A 25131-nucleotide genomic window follows, 5' to 3' on the forward strand; every position below is an offset into this window, starting at 1 on the left:
CAAAGTGCTGGGATGACAGGTGTGAACCACCACACCCAGCCCCAAAGAGTTAACATTTTTAAGCAAGCTTAATTTGAAGATCTATATAATACAAAAGCTTCATTATCATTATTCCTCCTAATACTAACACTGGTTTCTTTCTGGCATCTAGTATATTCTATTAACCAGTAATAATGTGTTAACTGTGGATGACTACTCACAGATGCTGCCCACCCTTCACACAGGTGTCCCTCCTCTGTGATCTCACAACCCCTGTAATTGACTGTTGTCTGCCTTCCCCAAAAGACTGGGAGTTCCTTAAGGACAGTACCTCTTTCTGTCATATGTATTTCTGCACCCAGGCACTTAGTGGTTGGTAAGGGATGATGGACAGGTAGACAGATGGATGCAAGCCTGAAGGTCAGAGAGGAAGGGCTAGATCACTGGACTTTATCAGCCAGGTAAATAGAAGCTCCATAAAGTTTCTAAGCAGGGGCAGGATAAAAACTTTGATCCAGAACTATACGGCACTCTTTGGAGATGAGCGGTGTCAAGAGGACATGAGGGAAGGGAGTAGTTAGGCGGTCCTTAGCAGATCTGAATGGAAGGAGTCCCAATGCTGGGAGGCAGTAATGTCATATTAAATGGCAGTTTCAAAGGCATCACAGATCTGGGCCCAAGAAAGGACAGGACTGTGGGCCGGCCAGGGACCTGATTAAGAACAAAAATCCTACAAAGTCTCATACTTTCACTCTCTGGCCTTAAAGGACACTGCTTCTCTGTCTTCCCATTTAGGTAATTGGTGCTCTTTGCTTTGCTTTTAAGGAATAATACATTCCCAGCCTCAAAATCCCAGCCTGCTTTCAAGAGAGCCACAGACACAAATGGGTGAGAATCCCTTCACTGTGGTTTCCTCCTCACTTAGTGGGAAGCCACTCACTTTCCCAACCTCTCCTCACGGGGGCAGCAGGAGCCTGCTGTGGTGCCACCCATGATCTTTTTCCATCAGGGTGCTTCTGCTTGTAGCTCCCAGGTTCTTCCTGCTAGAGGTCTAGGTGAGCAACTCAAGCCAGGGGAGATGGCGTCCATGCCAGCCCATGACCAGCCAGCCTGAGGCTGAGGCTTCTGGCCTTCCTCCCAGTGCCTTCTCCCAAACAATCTAGACACTGGATAACCTGCCCGAAAGAGGACTGGACACCCCACCCACCAGAACCCCCAACCCTGGGACCTCTCCTAGAAAGTGTGAAAACCTCCTTCCTCATTCCCTGTCATCAGGCAGGATTATACGAACCTTGAAGTGGAGGGGAAGCGGGGGGGACTTTGAAATTGGACAGGGAATATTTTTAGGGTTTGGGAATCACAGGGATTTTATTTTGTTTATGCTGACTTTTTTGATGTGTTCAAAGAATTTTACTCTAAGTGTTTCCCAAGAGGTTTGCAAAATCAATATGCAGAAAAGATGCCACAAACCTGCCCACAAAGCCCTCCTTCAGTGCCTAATTAGAATGGCAAATCAGGATATTTGAAGGCTCTAGGTTTTTGAAGCGAAATTTCTGTAGAAAACAGCATAAAAGTACTCATTACTGACAGGCCTCAACTTGCTGTGGGTCTTAATGAGCTTTCTGTTAGACTCTGTTAGACTCGGGCTCCAGCAACATGCCCTCCCCCACAGAGACGAACTGGGGGAAACACTCCCTCAGCCACCATTCTGCTCCGTAAGGTATTTTCCTCTCCACTGATCAAAGTGGAAGAAGAACGAGACATTTTCAAGTTTAAAAACCCTCATTCCAGCTTTGGAGTTTGCAGGCCCCTAATCCCCGGGTGAAAGGGTAAAGTGATTAGGTCATCTGGGCTGCTGGTTCCAAAACGCAGCTGTGTCAGCAACCCTTGGGAACCTACGAAGAATACAGAGACCTGGGCCCACGGAACCTGGCATTTTAAACACCTTTGGTGACCACTGACAAGGGTACCATTTTCTCAGCTACTGGGTTGTACAATCACACCTTAAAGTATCACCTCACACCTTAGGAAGCCATTATCAAAAAGATGAAAGGCAAATGTTGGTGAGGATGTGGAGAAAAGGGAAGCTTGTACACTGTTGGTGGGAATGTAAATTCATACAGCCATTATGGAAAATGGTATGGAGGCTCCTCAAAAAATTCAAAATAGAGGCCAGGTGTGGTGGTTCACACCTGCAATCCCCGCACTTTGGAATGACAAGGTGGGCAGATCACCGGAGGTCAGGAGTTCAAGATCAGCCTGCCCAATATGGTGAAACCCCATCTCTACTAAAAATACAAAAAATAGCCAGGTGTAGGGGGCAGGGGGGGGCCTGTAATCTCAGCTACTCAGGAGGCTGAGGCAGGATAATCACTTGAACCCAGGAAGTGGAGGTTGCGGTGAGCTGAGAGCACACCACTGCACTCCAGCCGGGGTGAGAGAGTGAGACACTGTCTTTAAAAAAGAAAGAAAAAAAGAAAAGCAAACATGGCCAGGCACAGTGGCTCAGGCTCATAATCCCAGCACTTTGGGAGGCCGAGACGGGTGGATCACCTGAGTTCAGGAGTTTGAGATCACCCTGGGCAACATGGTGAAACCCCGTCTCTACTAAAATACAAAAAATTAGCCAGGCTTGGTGGCGCATCCCTGTAGTAGTCCCAGCTACTCGGGAGTCTGAGGCACAAGAATCGCTTGTGCCCTGGAGGTGGAGGTTACAGTGATATGAGATTGCGCCACTGTACTCTAGCTTGGGCTACAGAGTAAGACTCCATCTCAAAAAAAAAAAAGAAAAGAAAAGAAAACGTGTGTATATATATACAATGGAACACTACTCTGCTTTTAAAAAGAAAAAAGTCCTGTCATTTGAAACAAGAGATGGAGGGGTTGGGAGATGTTGGTTGAAGGATACATAATTTTAGTTAGGCAGAAGAAATAAGTTCAAGAGATCTATTATACCTCATGGTGAGTACCATGAATAACAATATATTGTATACTCAAAAATTGCTGATAGATTTTTAAGTATTCACATCATAAAAATAAGTATGCGAGATATTATACACATTAAATAATGTAGCCATTCCACAGCATATACATCTATCAAAACACCATGCTATACACAATAAACACATACAATTTTTATGTCAGTGGAGCACACACCCGACTGTATCAGAATGTCCTGCATTGCCTCACCCTCCATTTCTCTCACACCAGGAAGTAAGGCTGTAGTAATGACAAGGAAGAAAGAAAGACAGGTAAGATGGTATCTGCACAAATGCATGTGTTCACACATATATGCACATACACATATACTAGCACCCACACGCACACGCACAGAGTGAAGGAGGAACACATATACACAGACACCCTTCAGCTTCTCCAGCCAGTTCACAGGAGCTGGAAAAGATGAACAGCACAGATGCTTGAAGCAAGCAGCTCTTTGCTCACATCCAACATGGATGGAAATACTTTAGCAGAACTTGATCATGAGCTCCAGGATTCCCACAGCTGCCTCTGTGAAGCCCTGGCCCACTTCCCTGCTCCCGGGGCATCCTCAACACAGGTCCTATGGGTTTCAGGTCTACAGAGACGCCTCTCCAGCCTCCTCAGCAACATCCCTGGAGCAGGACATCATCGCTCCTTAGCATGGCATTCAGCCATTTAAGATGTGAATCTTTCTTCTGCTGCTTCCCTGTGGCCAGTCCATCCAGCCAACCCAGAACCCTTGTCACTCCGAAAACTGGATTTCTCACCTCTAAGCCTTGCTGGTGTTGGCTCCTCCTCCCAGAAAGCTGCCCAACTCCCACTCTCTTTACTCCCTCCCCATCTGTATTCAGCAAGCTCTATCCATCTGTTTCAATGTAAACCCCCATCTGCCTCCTTTGTGCTCCTCCCCCATTCACCACTACACAGAAGCCACACCTTCTACCTAAGCCCCATCTCCCCTGCAGGTGGGAAGGGGTGGCACAGAGTCCTGCTCACCTCCCAGGCCTCCTTTAGAAGACTCTAGAAGCTCAGCAGTTGAAATGCATTTATAAGGTTGGCTTATTGTCCATTAAACCAGGAGTTCTCAGATTTGGAAGTGAATAAGAAGGGGAGGGAGAGGTGTGACTTAAAATTGCAAACTCTCAGAGATTTTGATTTAATAAGTCTGCGCATGGCCCTGAAATCTGCATTTTTAACGAGCATCCTATTATACACACATGAATCTGATGCAGATGGCCTGTGGATCACACTTAGAAGAACACTACTAAGCAATTAACTTATAACAAATGCCCCCAGACTGTTTGCTCATTCATTCATACCAATGCTCTGTCTGCGTCTGCCCACTATACATCTATCCTAGGTACGTGGGGGAATAAAGAGGAGAACCAAGAATTGGATCTTACCCTCAGAGTCTACCTAGCACAGGAATCAAAACATGGATACAAATCACCAAAGTAAACCAAGGTATGATGCAAAAAGTAACAAATGCTGTCAGAGCATGGAGATCATGAGCCACAGAAATTTAGAGGAGGGAGTGAGGCCAAACTAGAGACAAAGAGATGGAGGGGACAGGAGAGACCAGAACAGCAAGCCAAGATGAGGTTATGAGAGCAGAAAACTGGTCAAGAAAGTCAAACTCTACAAAGGGTAAGGGAATTAGGCCTGTCAACAGCCTTTGGACTTGGTGAGTAGGAGGCCAAGCAGATCTCAGAGAGTGGTGGATGAAAACCAGAGAGCAAATGGTTAAAGGGGGGAGGGAAGGCAGAGAGAGAAGTGTAGGGGGGAGCACAGAGGAGGGGCGAAGCAGGGAGAGGAGTCAGTGGGAGGACAGAGTGCTGAAAATGATATTCCAAGAGCTGAGAAGGATTTTATCCTTTGCTATATAGCATGCCCTAGAATCTGTGAGGCCAGAAAATAGAACCAACGAGAGGGCATGGACACGTATATCATTATGGGTGAATTCTCAGATTAAGGCATAGTAGCCTTCAAAGAAATGAAAGAAGAAAACCCACAGCAATGATGGAAAGAGATGCCCAATCAGAAGGTTTTAGGGATCCCAGTTCTTCCTGGTGCAAAGCTGTCCCCTGATGGTCCAGGGAGCTTGAAACAAAGGAATAAGAAGGCTCTGCATACCCACAAAGAAGAGGATATGTATGTCCCTACTTTCCTTTCCTTTGTGAAGAGATAGACTTTTTTTTAATAAAGGAAAATCTCTGCTGGATACAGAACAGAGTCCTCACTCCTAAGCATGGTCCACAGGCCCTTCACAGTCTAATGCTCAAGTACTGTCCAGCCTGATCTGCTTGCCATTGTGGCCCCACAGATACCTCAGTCCCACATGCCTACGCTTAGCCACATTCCCTCCACCTGCCCATTCCCTCAGCCTGAGCCATTCACACTGCAAGCCAATGCACACAGGGCTGCTCTGCATGGAACACCTTTTTCCAAACATCTTCCCCTCATTCAGATACCCTTGCCTAACTCCCAGGCCTTTACGCTGCAGATCAAGTGTTTCCTCCCTACCCCACTGTGTCATTCATGCTTCCCCAGCTACTCCTTCCTCTAGGATACACTCGACATTCAAGGAATCCTTCTACTTTGGCATTCACCACACTGTGTAGAAATCATCCATCCTGCCTCACCTTCAAAACTGTTAGCTCCCTAGGGGCCAGGAACCAGTCCCCAACATCCTTCTGTTTTTTTTTCATAATATTTACGGATTGCTTGCTATGTATCAGACAGAATCTATCTGTATTATCTCATTTAATCCTTCATAATTTTATGAACTTTATCATCATCCATATTGCAAAGACAAAAACAAAGTCTAGTAGTATTAAGTATCTCATCCAGGGTTACACAGCTGGAAAGTGGAATACTGGTACAGGAACCCAGGCAGTTTCACCGTACCCTTCAGCCTCCTCCATGCAGCACGGAGAAGGTGTTCATTGGCATGCGTTGAATAGGGATAGCTAAGAATACTCTCTATCAGTCTAAGAGGGGAGACATGATGATAATGATGATGATGACGATGATGTCGATGATGACGACGACAATAACAATAAAGGTGCATTTTACCAAGCACTTACCACAAACTGGGCTCTAGGTTAACTGATATACCGAGATAATCTCACTTAATCCTTATTTTATGAGATAAATATTTTTATTGGTTCCCATGTATAATGCAAATATGGAGGCCCAGAGATGATAAGTAGCAGCACAACTCAGATACAACCCCAGGCAACCCCCTGAAACCCAGCCTCTTATCCACTGGGTCATGCCATCATCTAGGTAAGCTGTGTAAATGGAAATGTAAAAGTTTAGAGGCAATGCAAAACTATATGGGGAAGGGGATGGTTAGAGACATTTCTGGGTTAGTAGCTCATCAGTTTTAATCTGGGAATGCCTCTTGGAAGGGGTCCAGAGCTGCATATTTTAAAGAAAGGAAGGATAAATTAGGGGACTCAGAAGGGATGAGACTGGATGATAAAGTGTTGGTAAAGATGTATCCATAAATACTCAACCATATCTAATCACTAGCATCTCTGTGCTTCTATCTTTAGTTTCCAACCCTATGAGACAAAACAAGTATGATTTCAGAGGAAACTAAGATCTAACTGAGGAATGGAACCTGAGAGGTGTCACACAGCACCTGGACTGTGATCTGAACTAGCCTTCCACATTGCAGAGTGCTAACGCACTACATCTGTGGGGCCCAGCCTGACCCAACATGGGCACATGCACAGGTCCCAAATATCAGTTCCCCTCTTCCTCCTCAGCAAGGACTTTTAGTGAATTGTAGCTGGACACATTATAACCCAGCATAAAGATATTTCCATGCAACTCTGAGTGGCCATGTAAGTCCTGATGATGGACATAGGTAGAAGGACCATGCAGGACTCCGGGGAAGTATTCCTAAAGGGGTAATGGTGTGTGTTAAGGAAGTGAGAGGGGAAAGGGAGGTGATTCTATCCACTGTTGCCTGGAATACAGACATGATGGCAAAACTCAAGCAGCCATATTAAGCTTTGAGATGAAAGTCACATGCTAAAGAGGGCAGAAAAGCAAAACATAAAGTGCTTGGGGCCCAGAAGACGTTGTGAGACCAGCCCAGTAGCTCTGGGATGACTGCCACCAGACGTTTTTTTTTTTTTTTTGGATGGAGTCTCACCCTGTCACTGAGGCTGGAGTACAATGGCACAATCTCAACTCACTGCAACCTCCACCTTCTGGGTTCAAGTGATTCTCCTGCCTCAGCCTTCTCAGTAGCTGGGTTACAGCTGCATGCCACCGCACCCAGCAAACTTTATGTATCTTTAATAGAGACAGGGTTTTACCACGTTGGCCAGGCTGGTCTCAAACTCCCGACCTCAGGTGATCTGCCTGCCTTGGCCTCCCAAAGTGCCAGGATTACAGGCATGAGCCACCGTGACCAGCCCAGACTTTTATGTGAAAGAGAAATACATTTCAGTCACTGTTATGTCAGGTGTTTCATCATTTGCAGCTAAACATAACCCCAACTAATACAAATAGGAATAGTCACTTTTAACTTAAAAAAAAATTCTTAGACTTTCATCATATACTGGTGAAGCATCTTTTGCATGAAATGCTTGGGACCAGAATTGTTTCAGATTTGGGGTTTTTGCAGATTTTATAATATCTGCAGAATACATATTGGTTAAGCATCCCTAACCCCAGAATCAGAAATCTAATATGTTTCAATGAACATCTCCTTTGAGCACCATTTCAGTATTCAAAAAGTTTCAGGTTATAGATTTCTCAACATTAGAAATGTTCAACCTATAATTATATTTTGAGTATTTCTTGACTTTAAAAACGAAAGAACAAAGAGCTTCTATGTATCCAATAAAGCTTTTTCATGAATTAACTAAATTTAAATGACTTTTAATTTTTTTTCACAATGGCATCTACATATTTGAAAACAGTATTTTTTGACAACTGACACTGCCATAATTGTCAGGATCCCCACCAAGGGGTCAGCCCAAGATTTGGGGAACTCCTGCCCTAAATGACACAGGGAGGTCAGAGAAAAGTTTCACAGAGGAAGTGAAGTTGGAGCTATGCCTTGAAGGCTAAGGATTAAGTTGTCAGATGCACAGGAAGGGACAATGAAAGGACACTAGACACAGGGAGCAGCAAATGAAGAGGCAGGGTGAGAAACTATTAGTTCCTACTGGATTACAGTCTCAAAGACCAGTCTTAAACCTTGCTCTTTTTTCACAGTAATCAGCAAAATGCCTTGTACCTATTAACCAAATGAACATAAGAATAAATGGTATGAAGAAGCCAAAGAAAGTTATAAGTTCTTTTGTGAATGCTACAGTGACTATAATCTATAAGACTTAAAGTCCTAAGATCTTGTGCCAAAAGAAAATGAACAAAATAAGGATAATGTTGCACACTATCCCAATTTAAAAGATTAAATACGCCACACCAAATGGTAAGGACCAGGATTTTCCAGAATAGTAATAAAACCAAGACTCTGGATCACATGATTGATATGTAGATTTCATTTTATGCTCTACATATTTTTTTGCACTTAAATACACAGAAGGACTTACACAAAGTTTGTATCAGAGCCCCTTATTAGTTTTTAATATTTGAATTAATAATTCTGTATTTAAGGGTACCACTTTACCTCCTAAAGGTAAGTATACTTGGTTGACTGGAAAGGCAGTGTTTTTCTAGTTTGTGTTTATCCTTCTGTTCAAATGAAAAGTCTATTCTTCATTGTGCAGGAAAATGCAAAGCAGATTTAGAGGGTGCTTATGAGTTTCTTTCACCTCTCCCTCAAGAAACTGGTAAGATAGGAATGTGACAAACTGCACCAGGTTTATAGGATAATAATTTGGCCTTTATCATGATTAGAACATTGGCTCACTGAACCGAAACTTATGTAACAGAAACAAACCCCTCAGACTCACAGGAGGCTACAATTAGTTGGGGAGTCATGTGGGAATTTCAGGGCTTCACTGGTTCAGAAGCAAACTTAACTCCACAAGGTAAGAGGGATTTGTAGGGTTTCTATTGGCTTATATATTTTGTTAAACAATAGCCAAAAAATAAGATAAAAATATCACTATAAATGTTTTCTTATCTTGCACTTTTGGAGCAAAGAATAAAGAACCAATAATGGCCAGACACAGTGGCTCACACCTGTAATCTCAGCACTTGGGGAGGCTGAGGCAGGAGGACTGCTTGAGACTAAGAGTTCAAGACCAGCTCTAACAACACTGTGAGACTCCATCTCTACCAAAAAAAAATTTTTTTTTTTAAATTAGCCAAGTGTGGTAGTATACACCTATTGTCCCAGTTACTCAGGAGGCTGAGACAGGAGGCTTACTTGAGCCCAGGAGTTCAAGGTTATAGGGATCTATGATTACACCAACACACTCCAGCCTGGGCAACAGAGCAAGACTCTGTCTTAAAAAAAAAAATACTATAAGATAGGATGCTGGATGCTGTTAGTTATTTGAAAGGTCACAGAAATCATTCTAATAAATTTATTTTGAAGATAACAAAATAAACAACAAGAAAGTTAAATATTAACTACATTACAGTTGTCTCATGCTCTATTTTCACATACACAGTTTCATTTGAAACAGTTTTTGCAAATGTCAGAGTAATTTTTAATTCCCTTACCAGATGGATTTTTTATTTACTCAAACAATTCCCAAACAACTGTTGGGTGCAAAAAACTATGCTAGGCACCCTAGAGAATACAAAGAAGAAAATCTAAACCCCAGTGAACCCTGAGGCCTGGGCTGCTGCAGGCTAACAGGAGAGACTTGCTGAATGAATTAATGGTTTTTTTCCTGGAGGATTCCTCTGCTACCCATCAATATGGCAACTTCCTACTCATCCTTCAAAGCCCAGTTCAAATGTTGCTTCCTATTGAGCATTCCCTCTTCTGTATCCCATGGAATACATTGCCTCCCACTCTATGTCCCTGAAGCATTCTATACAAATACTCATGAAGACACTTATTGCATTATGGTTGTTTACTTCCCTACTTGTCCCAATGAACTGGGCTTAAGGGACCATGACCTACTCATTTTTCATTCCCCAGCATTTAGTATAGTGCCTGGCACCCAGGAGAGGTTCGGTCAGGTGTTTGGGTTGATCAAGTAAGTCCATTGCTTTCAGAATAATAGAGGAGATGATGTATATACTTAAGCTCAGAATCGATGAAGCTTAAAGAAAATAACTGCTTAGTTGAAGCTCCAAGATTTTGTTGCTGTTTTCTTTTCTCCTTCGAGGCCATGCCAAACATGAGCCAGTGGTCCACAATGGAAGGACAGTAAAGACTACCTCTAAAAAGCTCTAGAATGGGAACTTGGGGGGAAATGAGATTTTAAAATTAAATGAGATTTTCCCAATTATCTAAAATTAAGACAGGCTTAGTAAAACCACCAAAGGGATCTAAAATGACTGGAGAATTGTTAAAGACCCGGTTATCTAGAAAGAGGGGGATTCTAGAGACCCTACACAGCCACTTAAAAAGCAGGGGTAGTAGTCCCAGCTACTCAGGAGAGGATCGCTTCAGCCCAGGAGTTTAAGGTGGACCTGGGCAACACAGCGAGAGCCGCCAGTCTTATTAAAAAAAAAAAAAAAAAAAAAGGCAGGATGAGCATGTTAAGTGACTACCCTCAGTGGCCTACTTTGTGGAAATATGTCTTTTTGTACTTTCCCCGGGGACCAGAAAAAACAGTCATATTCCCTTCTCATAACAGAGCAGCTCAGAAGAGTTTGTACATATGTGTGTGCACACATGTACCTGTTTTGTTTCGTTTTTTAGAAACAGGGCCGTGCTATATTGCCCAGGCTGGATTTGAACTCCTGGACTCAAGGGATCCTTCCACCTTGGCCTCTGGAGTAGCTGGAACCATGTCTAGCCACAAGTGTGTGTTGAATATTCATTTGTACCAGGCACTGTGCTAGGCTTGGAGGGAAGAGTCATCACCCATGACCTAGCAAGTGCGATTCTGAAGGGGAAAGTTGTTCCCGCCTCCTCCCCCACCTCCACCCCACCCGCCCTGATGAGTTAATACCCAGTTAGACCACTTAGAGTATGAACCACTTGGTTCCCAGAGGGGAGAAGTACCTTTCCCAAAGTCACATAAAGCAACAAATATAGAATCTCAGTTTAGTGTTCCTCCCACCAGCTGGTTCCATGGCTCTCTCTACTGATAACAAAAACAGCTAATGGCCCTTCAACAATCCCATGCTCACAATGCCACAGTAAGATTTAAAGGTAGCTTGTACTTTAGTTACAGCTAATCCCAGGTCTGTGACAGGGATAAAGAAAGATCCTCACAATCCTGGATTCCAAGGGAGGTCTGAAGCCTACTCCTGGCTAAGCCCTAATCCACAATCTGTCTATACAAGACACCTCAGCCAGCTTTATTCTGGTGCTTCCTGCACCTGGATGAGAGACAGGAAGCAGCACATCACACTTACCTGAGGTCTCTGGTAGTTACAATGTTCCGCAAGCACTGGCCAGCCCTGTCAACTCAATCTAAAGCAGTTTAACCAGTCGCTGCAAAAGCTGCACTTGAAGCACAGAAAAATAAAGACAGCCCAGACAATCCCAAAGAAAGTGGTAGGTTTAAGTTTTGTGTAATGCGAGGCATTAACACCTCCCCCAAGGCTTTAGGCAGCAATAGTCACTGCTAAGGAATTGCTTTGATGGATGAGATAAGATTCAAAAAAGCAACAGGGAGCCCAAAGGTTAGTGGCAAGAGCTTTTCATTCAAGGGAACAAAAAACTAACAAAAAGGGGGTTTACTTCACAACCACTTTCAAACTAAATTACATGGGGATATTCAACCATACATGTTCCTGTTAATCTGAGATAGAAAAAGAGGTCTAAGCACAGAGATGTTTAACACATTATTACTTGTGGCATTAAAAAACTAGAAACAATCTCAGTATCCAAAAACAAGGAATTGGTTAGAAATAGTTGGTACATCCACATGACAGAATCCAGCTCTATGATGAGAATACCTCATGCTGAAGACCCAAGGCTTGTTTAAATCGATCAATAAAAGCATACAGAGCAGCCATCAAAAATTATCTCATGTATGACTCCATTGATATGAAATATCCAGAAGAGATAAATCTACAGAGACAGAAGGTAGACTGGTTGGTTTCCAGAGGCTGAGAAAAATGAGAGAAAAAAAAAATAGCTTAGCAGATAAGGGTTTTTCCTTTGGAGTGATGGGACTCTTCTGGAACTAGGCAGAGATGGTGGTTGCACATCTGTGAATGTGGTAAATGCCACTGATTTGTTGGCTTTAAAATAGTTGATTCTATATTACATGACTTTTATCTCAATACGTTTTTGGGGTTTTTTTTGTTTGTTTGTTTGTTTTTTTGTTTTGAGACAGAGTCTTGCCCTATTGCCCAGGCTGGAGTGCAATGGCATGATCTCGGCTCACTGCAACCTTTGCCTCCCGGGTTCAAGCCATTCTCCTGCCTCAGCCTCCCAAGTTGCTGGAATTACAGGCAAGCGCCACCACGCCCAACTAATTTTTTACATCTTTAGTAGAGATGGGGTCTCACCATGTTGGCCAGGTTGGTCTCAAACTCCTGACCTTGTGATCTGCCCACCTTGGCCTCCCAAAGTGCTGGGATTACAGGCATGAGCCACCATGCCCAGCCTTATCTCAGTAATTTTTTAAGATCATGTCTCAGCCAGGCATGGTGGCTCACACCTATAATCTCATCACTTCAGGAGGCCAAGGTGGGAGGATTGCTCAGGCCCAGGTGTTCAAGACTAGCCTAAGCAACATGGCAAAACCTCACCTCTACAAAAAAATTTAAAAAATTAGCTGAGCATGGTGGCACATGCCTGTAGTCCCACGTAGTCAGGAGGCTAAGGTGAGAAGATCAATTTTGCCCAGAATGCTGAAGTTGCAGTGAACTATAGTTGCACCACTGCACTCCAGCCTGGGCAACCCAGAGCGAGACTCTGTCTCAAAAAAATTAAAATTAAAATAAAAAAGATTATGTTTCAGAGAAAAATTATGTATCATAATGCAATATTTTGAGATTTGTTAAAGTAAAAATGGAAAAAAAAGATTATCTATATGTGCATGATTCCAAGCTGTGGTGAGGAATAATGTAAGTATATGAATGAGGAAGGGTGGGCAGTATAGATATGCAAACAGCCACAAAGAGTGATTAACTTTTGGTGGAAGAATAATTAGTATTATTTTTACTTTCCATTTCTGTGCTTTCTCTCTGTATTTCCCAAATTTTCTACAGTCTAATATCCATTATTTCTGCAATAAGAAAAACAAGTATTCTGCAAGTGCAAGATATGCAGATGTATATATGGAGAATGTAAGACCTCAATAGTATTTTAGATGCCCCAAAAATCTAGAAGGAAATATGCTAAAATCCTAGCTATCCTAATCCTAGGGTGGTAGGATTATGGGTGACTTATTTTCTACTTTGCTAATTGCTCAATTGCATAGCTGATGAAACCAGAGAAAAAAATATTGAAAAGAAGAAACATGAACACTCTAACCCAGAAGCAGAATGGGTAGTACCCATTGCAAAAACAGAAGTGTCAATGCTGGGGTGGGTGGAGGCCGGTGGGGATAAAGAGGCCCAGAGCCCCACCTAAGCCAGGAAGCTCCTTGTGTTTACCCTTGCTGGCTGGCCACCTGCCTGCACCCTGTCAGAGGTTAGCCTGGCTTCCCTGCTACCACTGTGGTTTTGTTTTCTCTCTCTTTTTTTCTTTTAACTTTTATTTTAGGTTTGTGGGTACACATGAAGGTTTGTTACATATGTAAGCACATGTCACATGGGTTTGTGGTACAGATTATTTCATTACCCAGGTGTTAGGCCCAGGACCCAATAGTTAATCTTTCTGTTCCCCTCCTTCCCCCATCCTCTCCTTCAAGTAGACACCAGTGTCTGCTGTTTCCTTCTTTGCTCTCATGAGTTGTCATCATTTAGCTCCCATGTCTATTTGCTTTCAATCTCTCTCCATCCAGTCAGTGGGAATGGATGGTACTGTTAATAAACATGACAACAAGAAAGAAAATTCAAATCCTACCTTGTTTGTGCCAGATTACCTCAGGAAACTGCAGAAAACACGTTTGTAAATGTTTAATAAAATTCACAGAGGCAGGAAATGTGCCTCCATGCTTGGGTTCTCTTTTTCCACACTCAGTACCCAACAAGGGTGATGTGTGAGGGAGAGGCCAGCCCAGTAGTGAATCAAGTTTGAAAAACTGGACTAAGGAGAGCCATAAGAAATAACATCAGGTCTGAACACCCAGGATAGTAACAGACCAACATAATGAACCTGACTTGGCTCGGTGAAACCACAGTAGTATTGAAACCATCTTGATTAGAAAGGCTGGAGCAACAAAAGGCCCACTCAGTTGAAATCTAATCTATGTTCATTAATGCCCCCGAGAGTGAAAACACCTCTTTATCAGTGTGTGGTTCCTGGCTAGAGCTCTCCCATAAAACCTGCTCCTGGAGGGGGTTGCAGGCTCCCCTCAGCAGCCCTGGAGGACTGTACCTACTTCCCCCCAGGTGCCAGGAAGCAGTCTGCCTCCCCAGGTCAAGCCCCGGGGGAGCCCAGGTAAGGCTGCAGAATTTTCAGAGCCAAAATCTACTGCCCCCACGGGACCTACTGACAGACCAGAAATGTGCAGTGGCAAGTCCTGGCCCCAACCCTCACTCCTATCCCCTCCTTTCCCGGCCCAGACTGTGTGGGTGCACACACACCTCTGCACCCACACGGGCTCTCACGCCCTGCTGTGTTCTGACTTCTGTCTCCACTTTAGGCCACCTTCCTTTCACGGGCCCCCTTCACTCCTGGATGCTAACCCGTTCCCTTTTGTCCAGAATGCATAGCACCCTCACCGGCTCCCCTGCTTCCAGTCAGGACACAGCCTCAGGTTCCACCCACCCTAGAGAAACATGCTACTGTCCCCAAGTGTCTGGCACCCAGAGCAGGAGGCATGGGCCGCAGAAGCCGGAGCTGGGCCAGGAAGTGGCAATGAGATAAGCCATAGGAGATCTAGATTCCAAATTCTCCCTGTATTTACTCAACTGTTTCCTGAGCTCTGGGTTGGGGGGGCAGGGGAAGAAGGGGATATACACACTCCACCCACCTCCACCTCGTTGGCAGAAACAAGCAGTTGGGAAGGTCGCCAAGGAGTGAGGCGTTGCCCTAGGGGTTCTAGGGAGGCCCTTCCCTCATCTATGACCTTCCCATGTGAAGTATCCAGCACAGAGTCCCCTGCAACAGTAGGTGCTAACTATAAACAGGTGACTGCAGGGCAAAGAGGAGAAAGGGGACCCACAACCCAAGGTGATACTCAACCCCTTGCTCAGCCACAGGAGAGGTGCTTAAATAATAAATAACAAACAACAACGACTGTGTAACAGCTACACCCCATGGCTGAGGCCTTCCAATGCCTCAGGGCAGGAACACTGCCATGAGGGACCCTACCTTCACCCCTAACAGACAGATGGGGACACTGAGGCACACAAGGGGTTGACCCAGACTGGGAAAGCAGCTCTGACTCCAGTTACCCACAACTCCTTGAACCCAAGCTCATCCTGGAACTTCCAGCTTCCTTTCACCCCCTCAGCCCCAGCCTGTCTTTCCACCCCAACTGGAGACCCAGCCAGCAAGTCCCCCTCCACCCCCATCCGGGAAGGCCACTGCCCCTGTGCCCTAGTAGGAAGTCTCTGGCTAAAAAAACTTGATTATCTGAAACATTCCTCCTCATTATCAGCTTTTTCCAAATCCAAAACACAAAACTCTCAACTTTTAGAAAAACTGGGTCATTCAGTGAAGTTTCCTCAGTGAGATCCCCAAACCACCCACGTCCCCAGTCCCCAGCTGGTTTCTCTGCCACTCACTAGGATGACCAAGGCTCCAGAAGAAAGGACAGAATCTTGGCAACTCAGCCAGGCAGGGCTGCGGAAAGGCCGCCCTAGCACCTTGAAGTGGTCCTAACGCCGGGCTGTGCTCAGCTCATCGGAGGGTAAGTCTCAGAGAGGGGAAAAGCACCTGCTTCTCACACCCGCCCTGGCCTCTCAAAGGCTCTGAGCCTCCCTCAGCTTCCAACCAGGCAGCCAAGAGCTCTGGAGAGTTTACAGTTACGGGCTACAGGCAACCGGAGAAGTGGCCCAGAAAAGAGGCCCTCCAGCCCTCCACCCACCCCTGGCCATGCCCGGAGGGGGACATCCTGAGCTGTTATTCTCCCCTGGGGAACATCATCCCCAGAAGGGGATGCAGTTGTTATAACCTTGGTCCTCAGACATGCCCTGGCATCATCAAAGTGGGAGACAGGATTCTGGCAGGGCCCAGCATGTGGTGGGTCATAGCAGCCCCATGGCATCTTCTTGAGAGTGGACGGAAAGGCCGTGGACTTAGGAGTCAGATGGTCCTGAGATGAAATTGAGGTTCTGCCATTAATTAGTGATTTAACTTAGGCAAATCTTTCACCTCTCTATGCTTCAGTTTTTCACCTGTAAATTGGAATCAATATCACCTGCCTCACGGGCTGCTGTGAGATAACATGAGTAAAACACTATGGCACATAGTATAGTGCTGGGTGAATATGTCCTGTTGGGTGTGACCACAATGCACCAGGTATAAAGCAGGAGCCCACATTGCAAAATCAGGCTGATCCCACCCCCACTCCAGAAGGGAGGAAATGGGGGGAAGCAGGGCAACTTTGAATCGATCCTTTTTCCTAAATAGCACCCTGTGCTTCAGATGAGGAGGCAGCCCTGTGGCTTTGGCAGAAATGACTGATGTACACAGTGGCAAAGTACTAGAGACAGACTGCCTGGGTTCCAATCCCATCTCTGCCTCTTGCTGGCTGTGTGTCCCTGAAGGGGGTAATTAGCCTACGTTTTCTTGCTCTAAATGGGCATTATCACCGTATCTACCTGATGGGGTTGTTGTGAGATCACTAGTGTAAAAAGACTCTTGGGGACAGGTTAATGTGAAGTAAGTGCCCTGTATCTTTCCACCATGGTTATTATCTTCCCTGTGCAACACTCACTCCCCAAAACAGCCTATGTCCTCACTCCCTGAAAACTCAAGTTCTGCCTGTAGTCACAAGCACCTTTTTTTTTTGGATACAGTTTCACACCGTTGTCCAGGCTAGAGTGCAGTGGTATGATCTTAGCTCACTGCAACCTCTACTTCCTGGGTTCAAGCAATTCTCCTGCCTTGGCATCCTGATAGCTGGGACTACAGGTGTGTACCACCATGCCCAGCTAATTTTTATATTTTTAATAGAGACGGGGTTTCACCATGTTGGCCAGGCTGATCTTAAACTCCTGACCTCAAGTGATCCACCTGACTTAGCCTCCGAAAGTGCTGGGATTACAGGTGTGAGCCACTGTGCCCAGCCCACAAGCACCTTGATCTGGTCGTTGGGCAGCCTCCCTTGAACTTGGGTTTCTAAGAATGTCTCATGCACCCACATCTCCCAGAAGCACAACAACAACATCACAGTGCCCAAGATATGGGGCCTGGCTACTGGTGCCTTGGGAACTAGATGGCACTGAGTGGGGCTCTGAGTTAAAGATACAAGAGAAGCAAATGCATACTTACTCCTCCCACTGCAAGACAATCAGGGTGATGAGGAGCAAGGTGGCCACTGTGACCCTCTGGATTCAGTCTCCTCATCTGTACCTTAGGTGGCCTTCCACTACTTGACCCAGAATGTATTGTGGAAAGACAAGGCCTTGTGCACAGTGCAGTCCTCCTAGAGGAGGGCTATACTACTCCTGTGCAGCTCCAGGACTGGGACGGGGTGGTGACACTAGAAACGCAGAGAAGCAAGTGCCTGACCGATAACCATATTTGGTATTTTCTAGACTTCAGCACCTTTTATTTTTAGAGGTATGTGTTCCAATTTGGAGGAGGTATCTGCAGGTCCTGTGTACCTTGCTTAATTTAGGACTTTTTTTTTTCTTTTTTGAGGGTGGAGTAGGAGTTAAATACAGCTTTACTCAGCCACCCCCTGGATTCTAAGTCCTAAATTTAACTCCAAAGAAACCTGTCTTGCCCTACTTCATGACTCTAAACCTTAGAGAAAAACCATTACCTGTTTCTGCAAATCAGAGAGCCCTGACAACGGAGCACGGGGAGGTGTGTCCTCCATCCCAGGGTGCTGGGCTGCAACACCAGAGCTGTTGTCAGCTGACTGGGGAGAGGGGCAAGAAGGGGAACAAACAGCCCTACTCCGTGGCCTAAATCTCCATGAACATGTCCCCTGGGGAGCCAGGAGAGCTATTTGTACAGCCAGTCAGAACAACCAGGGTGTGGCCACAAGTGTCCCATTCTAGCAACCCTAATCTGGCAGCAGGTGTCCAAAAGGATACGGACAGCCTGGCATCTGATCAGTAGGTGCACTGCATTTGGACAAAAGAATTAACCACCTGTCTCTCCAACCCTGCCCCAAGCTACCTCTTGTTGTTGCTTTTATGTTTAAGGCTTTTTCTTACTTTGTTACATTCACAATGTTGTACGGCCAGCACCACTATGTTCCTAAAACTTTGTCATTACCTCAAACAGAAGCCCTATTAGTTGTCAATACCCCCCCATTTTCCCTTCCCCCAGGCCCTAGAAACCTCTGATCTACTTTGTTTCTATGTATTTGACTATTCTAGGTATCTCATATAAGTGGAATCATAGAATATTTGTCTTTTTGTAACTGGCTTGTTTTACTCAGCATGCTGTCTTTGAAGTTCTCTGTGTCGTAGCATGTGTCACAATTTCCTTCCTCTTCAGGGCTCAGTAATGTTCAATGGTATGTATATATCACGTTTTGTTGATCCATTCATCTGTTGATCGAAACTTGAGTTTTTTTCACCTTTTGGCTATCATGAATACTGCTGCAATGAACCTAGATGTACAAGTATCTGTTTGAACCCCTGGTTTCAATTCCTTTGGCTATGTAACTAGAAGTGAAATGGCTGGAACACAGGGTAATTCTGTTTAGATTTTTGAGGAACCATCAAAGCAGAGCAGCTGCACTATTTTACATTCCACAGCAGGGGCACTAATTTACATTCCCACCAGCAATGCACAAGAGTTCCAATTTCTCCACATCCTCACCATTCCTCAGGCTGCACCCAAGCCCAGGAAACAGCCTTTCCCTCATACTCCAGGATGTCTGCACATCTTGGGACTGCCTGAGGGGCTTTGGGATAACAGCAAAGGACTGAAACCAGAGAAGCAACCAGGAGTGTTTCACTCTGGGATTCATTCCGTTTGGTAAAACTCCAGGCCAAAAGCATGAGGGCTGGCTGGGCAGGGCCTTTCCTGATTCTGAAAATCAGAGCACCTGAAATTGGAGGGCCCAGCCAGGGGTGAACTCTCTCACAGAGCACTGGGCTACAGTAGTACAGCATTCCTTAGATATTGGGGGATACCAGGGGTTTCCAAACTGCACAGCACTCAATCCTGAGGTGATCAAGATGACCCACTGCAGTTCTGGAAGAAAACAGTAGAACTTCTATTCAGGTTTATTTTATGCCATCCTTTTACAATCGTGTGTGTCTTATATGTACATTAGCCCAGCAGGTATGTATATAACTTATAAATGAGCATACATGTGTTGGGGCAAATACTAATTTATTAATGGGATATACATGATAAAAGGTTTGGGCCAGGCACAGTGGCTCACACCTGTAATCCCAGCACTTCGGGAGGCTGAGGTAGGCAAATCACTTGAGGTCAGGAGTTCAAGACCAGCCTGGCCAACATGGCGAAACCCTGTCTCTACAAAAAATACAAATAATAAATAATAATAAACCAGGTGTGATGGGGTGCACCTGTAGTCCCAGCTACTTGAGAGGCTGAGACACTAGAATTGCTCGAACCCGGGAGGCAGAGGTTGCAGTGAGCCAAGATCACACCACTGCACTCCAGCCTGGTGACAGAGTGAGACCATGTCTCAGAAAAAAAAAAAAGTTTGAAAAAAAAAAAAAAGGTCTAGACTTCTATCTCAGACCGATTCCCCCTTCGTTGCTGTTTTTCCCTCCTAATTTTAATATACTGTACCAATGGCAATGATAAAGATATCTAAGGGAAATAACTCATAAAACCCACCACCCTATCCCCTCAGTGCCTGACACTTCTCTACTGCCAACTCACCTTTGGGCTCTCCTACACCTGGGGGAAGTGAGAGACAGGGATCTGTAGACAGAGATGCAAGGGGAGGAGATGGGTGTGTTTTTTCCTCTCCCTGAGACACCCACCCTACTCCAGCTCAAAGCCCAGAAAATGGAGGTCTGTAACTGAGAAATGAAGAGCTCAGCCTTGGAATCAGAGATACCTGTGGGTGAGCAGTGGCAACCCTATTAACTTCTGAGGCAAATTAGTTCATTTCTTTTGGCCTCAATTTTCTCATCTATAAAATGGCAACATAATTCTAAGCATCTATGTCAGTGGGTGGCTGTGAGGAGTAAATGAGGGAGTCCACATAAAAGCACTCAGTGCACTGCCAGCCCAGCACGTTCCAGCTCTTTGGATAAAACAGGTAGGAAGAGCCAGGTGTGGTGGCTCACGCCTGCAATCATCCCAGCACTTTGGGAGGTCAAGGCAGGATCACCCGAGGTCGGGAGTTCAAGACCACCCTGGCCAACATGGCAAAATCCCATCTCTACCAAACAATACAAAAATTATCCAGGTGTGGTGGCATGTGCCTATAGTCCCAGCTACTTGGGAGGCTGAGGCAGGAGAATTGCTTGAACCTGGGAGGTGGAGTTTGCAGTGAGCCGAGATCACACCATTGCACTCCAGCCTGGGTGACAGAGTGAGACTCCATCTCAAAAACAAAACAAAACAAAAACCCCAGGAAGGAAGATACACATGCACAAGATGCAGGAGAGAAAAACCCTGGATAGAGGTAGAGAGAGTGAGGACTGATGTGGGAATGGGACTGGAGGCATGGGTGTGTGTATGTGTGTGTGTGTGTCCAGGCTGCTTACAGTTATAAGAAACACCCCATGCATCCCACAAACATCTACCAGGCAACCACTAGTGTGACACACCTTGAGGGATGCAGATATGAGTCAGACAGAAAGTCCACCCTGCGGAGTGGAGCTCATTTCCAGGGGCGACACTTTCCAGGGGCTCAGGGACATCTGGAGTCACTAGCCAGGGTACAAAAAAGTAAAACTAGGAGCTTAAGCAGAGGGAGCGTGACTGAGATCCAGGGCCTCTAACAAAGGTACCAGTCTCCTGCAGTAACACACACTGCTCAGAATCCAAGGGGAGCCTTGAGTTCTGTTTACTTAAATTTTCCATTCAGAATTTTTTTTTAACTTTTTCTCTTTTCCAAAGCAAACTCTGCAGGACCTTGTCATCTCAGATATCAGAGCAGAAACTCCACACCCTGCTTTATTCCTTCAGTCAGGCTCCCTGCTCTGGCCATGAAGGTTTTATTGCTGTCGTCCACCCAGAGCCTGCCTGAATTCAGACCCCCTTTTTCACTGCCACCACCTTCACTGGGCCATCTCACAGCCAGAAGAGCTGCCCCAGCCTTTGTGGCTTCATGAAGTGGTGAAATGGCTTCCTGGTTCATCTATAAATAGGCTACACATTAAATTACTTTTCAGGGACAAGGAGCCAAGCATCAGGGCCTCCCAGAAAGGCCACTGAAGATACGGGACCCTTGAAACTCTCCCAGTCAGTACAAAATCACTGATTCCAACAGAAAAGCAGACAGCATTCTAGGACACACATGCTCTTGATGTCCTTTTTTTTTTTTACTTCCCTACCTTGTTTTTTAAACTGGCTGTTAAATTTCACCTCAACAATTCATTGAGTACATTATCAACTGGCAAATGTTTCTGTGACTTTGCTAGTTAAAGTTTAGAAAAGAACATTCTCCAACAACCTCTAGAACAGTGCAGAAACCATTCCATTAGGGCGAACTTCAACTAATCCACACTCCCCACCACTCAGTCAACACAGGATTTCCCCATGTTGGCTTCTGTTCTCTTATAGCAAAAATAAGCAAAACTATGGGTGATTCAAATTGACCTTTGGCTGGGTATCTCTAGGCAGTGCTGATCATGCTGTCTCTCTGCCACACGGGAAAGTGAGGGGAAAAAACAGCTCTGCTTAATGCCACCAGGCCTTCCACTGTTGGGGCCCACCCTTTACAAGCCACGGTGTAGGCACAAGTCACCTCCTGCCAGAGAGACCTGGGCCTCACAGCACCCTAAGTCCAGGAGAAAAGAGCTCCCACTCATCACCCCTGCCTTGCCTCTCTTCATCAGCTCCACTTCCCCAACACTCAGGTGCACTCCAAACCAGCTTTCTCTGATGGACAAGCCAAGAGCCTAGAAGGAGCCCTGCACAAGCACCTGTTTTATGCTCTCCAGGCACCAGAGTGATACGGGCACCCCCATTTGACACATACACTTGCCAGCTTGCTGCCTCACCCCACCCCTCACAAGCCAACCTCAGACCTTTCTTTAGATTAACTGCCCAGAAAGAGGTACCCCTCTAAAGATAAGGAAGTCATTTCCTGTCTGACTACCCCCCATCCTCCCTTGGCATGGAAGGAGGGGCTCAGGGCATATAGGAAAGAGAGGAGGCCTGGAGAGAAGGAGGGAAAGGAGGGAGAGGGAGAACAGATAGAACCCCACTTAGCCCAAGCCAAAACCACAGCTGAGATGTAGAGCAGGCAGAGTACTAATGGGCTCTACCCACAGGAAGTCATCTAGGCTTCAAAGGACAGTTGCCAAAATCCTGAGGGGTTTGGCAAACCCACTTGCTAACACTCATCAGTGGAGATCTGCCTCCCTCTCCTTCCAAACAACCACAAGGGAAACTGCTCCAGACTCAGTGCTGGACACAGAGACTCATGCACAGCACACATGAGGCTCCACAGTGGACCACATGGAAAAGGCTGCTCTCCAGCCCTACTCCTCCTCAACTCATGGGCAAGCCAGTGCTGAGATCAGGCCTCCTCCAGGCCATGTCTGTGGGCTCAGGTCCTTCCGGGGCAAGGCTCCCCACACTGGCCTCTGCCCTCCATGGGTCCTCTGGATGCTGCTGTCCAACTCTGCTTCTGCCAGGCCATCTGGGGTGGTTCACTCCATGCCACATCAGATTAATGCAACATACTGCCAGAATTGCTGCATGCCTCCACACCCTCCTTAAAGGGCTGCTTTGTGTTTCTTACTTACAATGGAAAAAGACGATTTTTGCAGCTGAACAACAGTTTGGAGTCTTCAATAGAATAATGGAGGCCAAAGCCATCCAGCACACCCATGACTCCCCCACCACCAAGAGCATTTGCATGCAATGGCTGACATGATAGACCTCAACAAGGATTTCCCAATGCTCACTTGACACCTTACACACTGCAAGTGTTTAAGAAGTTATTAATGGCTAACCTAGGTCCTTCCTATTTCAACTTAAGTCCACTTAGGGCTTCAGTAAAAAAGCAGGCTGTGTGATGTCCTTCCTGATGACCTTTAATATATCATGAATCCGGCCAGGCACAGTGGCTCATGCCTGAAATTCTAGCACTTTGGGAGGCTAAGGCAGGTGGATCATGAGGTCAAGAGATCAAGACCATCCTGGCCAACATGGTGAAATCCTGTCTCTACCAAAAATATAAAAATTTTCTGGATGTGGTGGTGCATGCCTATAATCCCAGCTACTTGGGAGGCTGAGACAGGAGGATCACTTGAACCCGGGAGGCAGAGGTTGCAATGAGCTGAGATCACACCACTGCACTCCAGTCTGGCAACAGAGCAAGACTCTGTCTCAAAGAAAAAAAAAAATCCTGAACCCAGAAAGCTGAACTCATAGGCCATGCAAAGGAATCTGAAGGGGTTTTAGAGTGCAGGGGAGGAGGTGGGAGAAGATTCTGGCTCTTTTGATGCAACTGACTGCCTGGAGCTGTCTTACTTCCCATCTCCCATCCCTACCACTCCCAAACGTCAGTTGCATCCTATCACCTGACTGCAGAGTGCTTGAGCTATGAGGGAGAAGCAGGAAAACAGATGATAGAATTAGGGCTAAAAGATCTTAACAAGCTGATTCTTTGGACCCAATAGAGCCATATGGAATCAAACAGGGATAAGCTTAAAGACCTAAATTTGAGACCAGCAGTTTACGAGGAAAGAGGGAGGCTAAGCAGCAGTGCTTGATGTAATATGATTGCATCTTAATAGGGAGCCTATTTTGATTTTAGGTTGAATTAATTCATGTGTGCCATTGAGGACAACACAGATGATGGCCCCATGCTATTTTGAGCTGGTCAGTCACCAATTCTACATATTGCAATTTGATGGACATGCATTGCTGATATGCATCCCTTCACTAGTGAAAGTCACACCGCCCATATCATCACGCAGCAACTGTCATACACCACGTTCTACCCCTAGGATGGGCCCATGTTCCAAGCAGGGGATCGCAATCTCCCCTGAGAAGGGATGTGTAGCTCCTAGGAGACTGAGCGTCTCTCTTCCCTGACAAGAGGGTTAGCAGAATTGAAAGATGGAGAAGGCAGGGCCCCCAAAATACCCTTTGAGCACCAGAGTCCAACAGTGCCAAGGCCAGGTCAGGATTACACTGGGAGTTCCCAGGTGCTGGTGCCAATATCTTTCCTTTTCTCTTGAAGCTAGTTTGAGTTGGGTTTTTATCACTTCCAGCCTGAAGAGCTTACTAGTACATACTCTTTAAGAGGATTACAGATAAAGGGGAATATGACCAGAGTGATGGCAAAGACCGTGAGTAAACTAAAAGCCATGTTTCATGAGGGAACAAGGATGATTTAACTTGGAAAGGAAAACACTTAGGGCCTCTTCAAACACTTAAAAAGTGAAAACTTCTATGTGGGGACAGACCCAGGACACTGATAGAGGTTACAGAAACAGGATTTTCTCAGAACTTTGAATAATACAATAAAACAGATGAATCTGAACCTACCTCCTACTCCGCTCCCTCAGACTCACTGGATTAAAGCAATTCCTTTCTCACTCCAAAGTCGTTTCTTATCTTGAGCAAATGGCAACTTCTAGAAGCCTCAGTTTCCAACCTATATAAGGGGGGTAATAATTCCTCCCCTACCAGCTTCATGGTGTTTAGGATCAAAAGAGAAAATGCAGGCTGGGCATGGCAGC

General features: G+C 45.5%; 1 protein-coding gene and 1 long non-coding RNA gene across 20 annotated transcripts in view; one reads left to right on the top strand and one right to left on the bottom strand.

Moving 5' to 3' along the window:
• Nucleotides 1–25131, bottom strand: part of PLEKHA7 (pleckstrin homology domain containing A7) — a 260456-nt gene that overhangs the window by 186888 nt on the left and 48437 nt on the right. The gene's annotated exons all lie outside the window — the stretch shown is intronic.
• On the top strand, nucleotides 289–4919 carry LOC144578135 (uncharacterized). The gene is made up of 4 exons (XR_013523323.1): nucleotides 289–440; nucleotides 805–867; nucleotides 4322–4425; nucleotides 4848–4919. It is a non-coding gene; the product is annotated as an uncharacterized LOC144578135 (long non-coding RNA).

This window comes from Callithrix jacchus, chromosome 10 (assembly GCF_049354715.1).
Source record: "Callithrix jacchus isolate 240 chromosome 10, calJac240_pri, whole genome shotgun sequence".
Taxonomy (NCBI): Eukaryota; Metazoa; Chordata; class Mammalia; order Primates; family Cebidae; genus Callithrix; species Callithrix jacchus.